General features: G+C 31.2%; 1 long non-coding RNA gene across 1 annotated transcript in view; it reads right to left on the bottom strand.

Annotated features, from left to right (window-relative positions):
- Positions 1-4,306: 4,306 nt before the first annotated feature.
- Positions 4,307-6,000, bottom strand: part of LOC145686575 (uncharacterized) — a 40,746-nt gene continuing 39,052 nt past the window's right edge. The window contains exon 3 of the long non-coding RNA XR_014131623.1: positions 4,307-5,861. This is a non-coding gene — a long non-coding RNA (uncharacterized LOC145686575). The remainder of the gene's footprint in view (positions 5,862-6,000) is intronic.

The following is a 6,000-nucleotide window of genomic DNA, read 5'->3' as shown; positions in this document are numbered from 1 at the left end:
CAACCTTAATATATTCTGAGAGGTTTGGTTAATCCATTTCACATGAATACATCCTCAATATATTTTGCAGATTGGACCGCAAAAGTCATATCATAATTTACTTTTAGAGGTGGAAGTGTGATTGCGAAGGAGTTCTGTTTGTATGGAGTAATATTTTCTCAATTAATATTGAAGCCGGTGGTGGTAGTAGATTTCTGACGTTTCCTGTTAAAGTAGAGAGATTATAAGTGGAGATGGAATATATTCTTGGAATGCTTAATTGATTGCGGAAAACCGTTTCTCGCTATTATCGTTTTTAGCCTATTAGAATTAACCTTCAGATCGGAAGTGGTTGAGTTCCGACAGTTTCGTTTTCAATAGAGAGTTAAGAGAGAGGGTAATATCTCGTTTTGGAGAGCTAAAATTATTTTGAAATTCCTTTCTGGGTATCTCATCGTTTTTGCTCTATGTAGATCAATACTGAAACCGGAAGTTGTACTGAATTTCTATCATTTTTGGTTTCAGAAGAAAGTTTAGGATGGAAATGAAGTACTGGAAGAATTTTAGAAAGTGATGCATGAACTGGATGAACTGTATATCCTCCACTTTCCAGAGCCATTCATGCTAAACCTTAAGAGTCTTCATCCCGGCGAAATTAAAATACCGCTAATTTTACAGTAATTATGTGATATCTTCAAATAGATAAAAGATAATCGAAATGTGGAACAAGAGCGCCCTAGACAATATTATTTTACATAAGAAACCGTTATCAAGACTCACTTATCTGCTTTCGATTTCGAGCCATTTGAAAATCGGCATTTATTTTCGCATTTCTAAACAGCTGAAAACGGAAAGCCACTAGGTGACTTGTGATAACGGTACCTCACGCAAAATAATATTGTCTAGGGCGCTCTTGTTCCATATTTCAATTATCTTTTATCTATTTGAAGATATCACATAATTACTGTAAAATTAGCGGTATTTTAATTTCGCCGGCATGAAGACTCTTAATCGATTATCGCTGTTATTGTTTTATTCTATGCTGATCAACGTTAAACCGGAAATGATTGAATTCTACTACTTCCGGTTGCAGTATCACTTCTATCAACGATCCCCATTCATAACTTCTGACCCTCTATATCCTGATTAAAATTGAGATAATCCATCAAGTGGTCCATCGAGATTTTATGTCGCTCGCACGGACTGACACAGATAGTTATGGTAAACTAAACTTCTTAAAACGTAATGGTAGGTAGAAGAAGTAATTGTAAGTATCCACGATAGAATACTATCTGAGTACATGAAACTAAATCCAAACTGCAGTTCGGCTATCAGAAGTCTGAATTCACAAGAATACATAATAATAATAATAATAATAATAATAATAATAATAATAATAATAATAATAATAATAATAATAATAATAATAATAATAATAATAGTAATAATAATAAATACAAATAAAAATAATTTTTTACAGTTTTACGTCCCACGGATATGCGGCTAAGATAAAGTAGAAGGTGACTATGAGAAATTAATGCAATGGTGCAACGAATAAAGCGGAAGAAAACAGAAGAACTCAGAGAAAACCCACGCACACGGTGTTTGTCCACCACAAAATCCACTTGGCGCGAGCTTGGATCCAATCAGGGACCCCACGCACCAGAGGTGAACGCTCTACCACTGAGCCACTGCGGCCCCTCATAAGAATACGTTATTTATATCAATGTACAGATAAAAAAATAAACTAGTTTAGGTATTCGGTGACACAAACAAATTAATGAAGATTTATCCATTAAAAAAAACATACGTAAAAACACTTGTTAAAGATAAAACAAGAAGAGGTGAGAAATTGCACTATGTTATTACATACACATGCAGCTCATATTATTAATCAAACGTTACTCTAAGTGCATTATACTATTGTATCTCTGCTACATCCGGAGTAGTCATTTTGCTCATTTTTTGTATATGTTTTTTATTTTAGACAATTGAAGCTCCAGCGTATTGTCGAAGTCACCGAGCCGTATAAATATGATATCAGCTTAAATTCTTACTGAATTCTTAACCCTAACTTCATTAATCTTTACCATCCCTCATACCATAAGGGATTTGAATACATGTTCTCTCTATATTTTTTAATAATTCTGCAGTTGAGTGAAGAACAGTGAAAGAAGTGGTCCCATTCTTTGTGCTAGGCACTAGGTCCAGTTTTTTACTAAAGTGAAGAAGAGAACTTATAGAACTCCAGCTAAAACACACAAAACATCTTTCTTGTTTCAAATCAACTCCATCTCGTACTAAAGTTTTGAAAATATTCAGTCAAATAATTTGCTAATAAATTTATAATGAAAGTGTAACAATGGCTCAGTGGTAGCACTCACCTCTGGTGTGAAGAGTCCCTGGTTCAATTTCATATTATATGAGTCCGAGGAATAATCGGAATTCTACAATTTCCTTCAACACTCTTATTCTACTAATTATTTTATAAGCATTCATTCTTATTAAGCACCTGTCTCCTTTCGCCTGAAGAATCCAATCGTGGGACGTAAAATAAATTTTTTAATCAAGTAACATACTCATTAAACTGTCAAGTTGTACAATGATGCACCTAACTAGATTTGTATTATTAAATTTGATTAAGTAGAAGAATATTATTTGATTTATTACTGAATTTACGTTCTTCACAAACAATAATTTTGGTACATTTTCCTGCAGTTTATGGAATTCAGAGTGCTACTTGCAACAAAATTAGAGTGAAATCAAATGTCCCGTTTTACATAGAAACTTATAACGTATGTTCTAAATATGTGTTGTTAAAGAACTCCTTTTAACAATGATCGATCTCATAAGGGCTGTAAAAGCTTCTTTATGGCTAAGCTGTTAGCTTATGCGCTTTTGGGCTGGGAAACCCGGCGGGAGCTCATGTGGTTCGAATTCCACGTTAAACTATTAGGCTATTTATAGACCATAAGTTTTTATGTTGACCATTTCAGTATTATTATTATTATTGTATATTTTTGCCACCGAAGCTATATGAAACACTGAAATAAGTTTAAACTGTAGGCCTACGTCTTACATAGCTTCGATGTTGAATGGGACGCTAAACTAAAAATCACAAATCAAACCATTAGTGTTGTACGTAAACCGTGCATCTAAATAAATACATTTTACAGCATATTATAATAGATATTCGATTAGTATTTTTTTTTTTTTTTTTTTAGAAAAACCTGCACAATGACTCAAATAAATTTGGGTGAACTTGCTTATATCTTTGTAAGGGACATATGCAGCTCAGGCGCTATGTTAAGTGATATATCCAAGTTTCGTATAGCGTCTGTGTCGAAGAAATGTTGAACTCCAATAAATAAAATTGTCAATTGGACAACAAAATAGTCTTGTGATACTTTTTAAATGTAATTTTGAAAGATACAAATAAATTTATTCGGAAAAAAGTTAAATGGTAAATTGCTTATTTAGGCCACATGAGTTTGTGGTAAAGAACATAGCGCCCATGGGTTTTTCCCGGGCTTTGACCGTTTCTTCCCACCTACCTTCTCGTTCCACAAATTCTTTTATTATCATTAATTTTCATTAATCACCATCACCTTTAACCTAAGTGGTATAATCGTGGGACTAAAACTAAAATATTTCATTTTCATATTTTTCTAAAAAAAATGATTTAGTTATGCAAAAACTGAATCCACTTAAGTTAGGCACATTTATTAAAGGACTCTCAATTTTTTTCCTTAACTGTGAAATACTATATTGCACAGAAATTTCTTGTTTTTGCTTATTGCTATTTTTGTATAAGACATAGTGATAAATATTATTTTCAAGTTTATTATTTATGTTGTTTTTTTAAACATAAGTAATTTTTACAAATTACGGCTTTACAATTACTATGTTTAGTTTGTAGGAGATTTCAACGGTTGTATGTAAGAGTAACCTACTAAGTTCGTTTCTTTTTTGGTTTGGTAACAGAAGTATAATCGAAAGTAATTATTTCAGTCCACAAAATTTACTACTAAGGATATTAGAAAGAAAGTAAGTATATATATATATATATATATATATATATATATATATATATATATATATATATTTGTTCCGTCCTTTATACATATTCGTCTAAACTGATAAGCTGGTATTAGGCTATTTATAGACCATAAGTTTCCATATTGCCCATGTTATTATTATTATTATTATTATTATTATTATTATTATTATTATTATTATTATTATTATTATTATTATTATTATTATTATTATTATTATTATTATTATTATTATTATTATTATTATTATTATTGTATATTTTTCCACCACCGAAGCTATATGAAACATTGAACTATGTTTAGGATGAGCACCAAACATCAACTACTTTCAGCGGAGATCAAACCCGAGTCTTCCAGAACAAAGGACAAAACCAGCAAAATTAAGCAGCAAGGTAGTTAAGAAATCGTGTTATTCTATTTTTGCTAGAGGTCACAAATAACGTGAATTAGATATTTAGAGGAAAAACGTTTAACTGCTTTATGCACTTCAGTTTACCGTAAAAAAAAAAAAATGCACTCTTCACGTTACTACAAAAGAATAGGACACAGTGAAACGTAAATTTGATCGAAACATTTATTGATTGATCTGTCTAGAAAATCAATAAATAATACTTATGGCCAGATATATCTCAAAGATTATATCAAGAAAAGAGTAAAAATAACGTTATATAAATTAGAATAGTTATTTTAATAATTCACTTTTCTCTTGTTGGAGAATCGGGTAGAAGTTTATCACTGCAACACGGTAATATTCCACCTTACATGAACCGTGGCCGATTTGTATACAATATGTATAATAAATTCACAGGTACAAACATCATATAAGGAAATAACTGTATTGTCCACATATAATAGTAGCTCTGGATGTCATAACACTGAATAACATCGTCTTGGTTTGTTGAGACAATTTTATATCTGTAAATGTATAATTCGAAAAGACAGTATTGCACTTTTAACACCACATTAGTAAACACGCTGTTATTGGTAGGTCGCTTGCGGAAAATTCATTAACTTTGGGACACTATGACTCGTTTCACTTTAGCCAATAATGAACTAATCGTCTTAACTAACCAAAATCACAACTCTTAATTGCTTATTGGATGCAGGTGCGATAAGCGAGATGAGCATTGCACACAATAAGATTCTTCACTATAGTTTCGGATCCAGTGTAAACAGCGTATAATGATGTGATAACAATAAACCAACAAATACACAGATAAAAGCCAAAAGTAGAACCGTTATATAATTACTTCACATCACTGTTTCACTACAATTCTGTAGTTCAATTTGATGACAACTATATAGTTCTTCTTCACCACAGTGATCCATGTGCTGCCTTGGCATTTTTTTGTTCACTGTTACGTGTTGCACATTACATAATATACGTGGATTGTAAACGATATTTCAATTTTAAAAGTGGTTCTTCGTTTCAGTCATTGCTGATTTGTATATGCTGGATAATTAAACTACAATAAATTAATACTTTATTTAGCGTTTCTATTGGACAACGTCTCACTGTTTATATGCGCCTTCACTGATAATTCGAATTTTGATCACAGATAATCTCGTAAATGAATAAATTATATATGTATATAATTTATTCATTTATACAATCAAAACAGGTGGTTTCAGACGTTGATAAATTTTATTTTATCTCTGATTTTAAATTTATAAATCTGTGTCGAAGTTACCTTCAATTTGATTCAAGACGTTCCAGGTTCGATCCATGTTGACGAATAATTCATTTCATGTTCCTCACTTTTCAGCAAAAATGCGAGATGGTTTCTGACTTAATATGGCAAGTACCGTAGTCTTCATTTTGCCCTATTAAGAACAAAATAATTAACATATAAAATATAGCACTAACAGCTTAAAATAGAAGTAATTTATTTAAACGAAAATTAAATTATCTAAAAGAATACGTTATTCTTTAAAGCACGTGTATATCTTTGTTTCAGAAGTA

This window comes from Thermobia domestica, chromosome 5 (assembly GCF_964235325.1).
Source record: "Thermobia domestica chromosome 5, izTheDome1.hap1.1, whole genome shotgun sequence".
NCBI classification, from domain to species: Eukaryota; Metazoa; Arthropoda; class Insecta; order Zygentoma; family Lepismatidae; genus Thermobia; species Thermobia domestica.
This window is presented reverse-complemented; position numbering and strand designations above follow the sequence as displayed.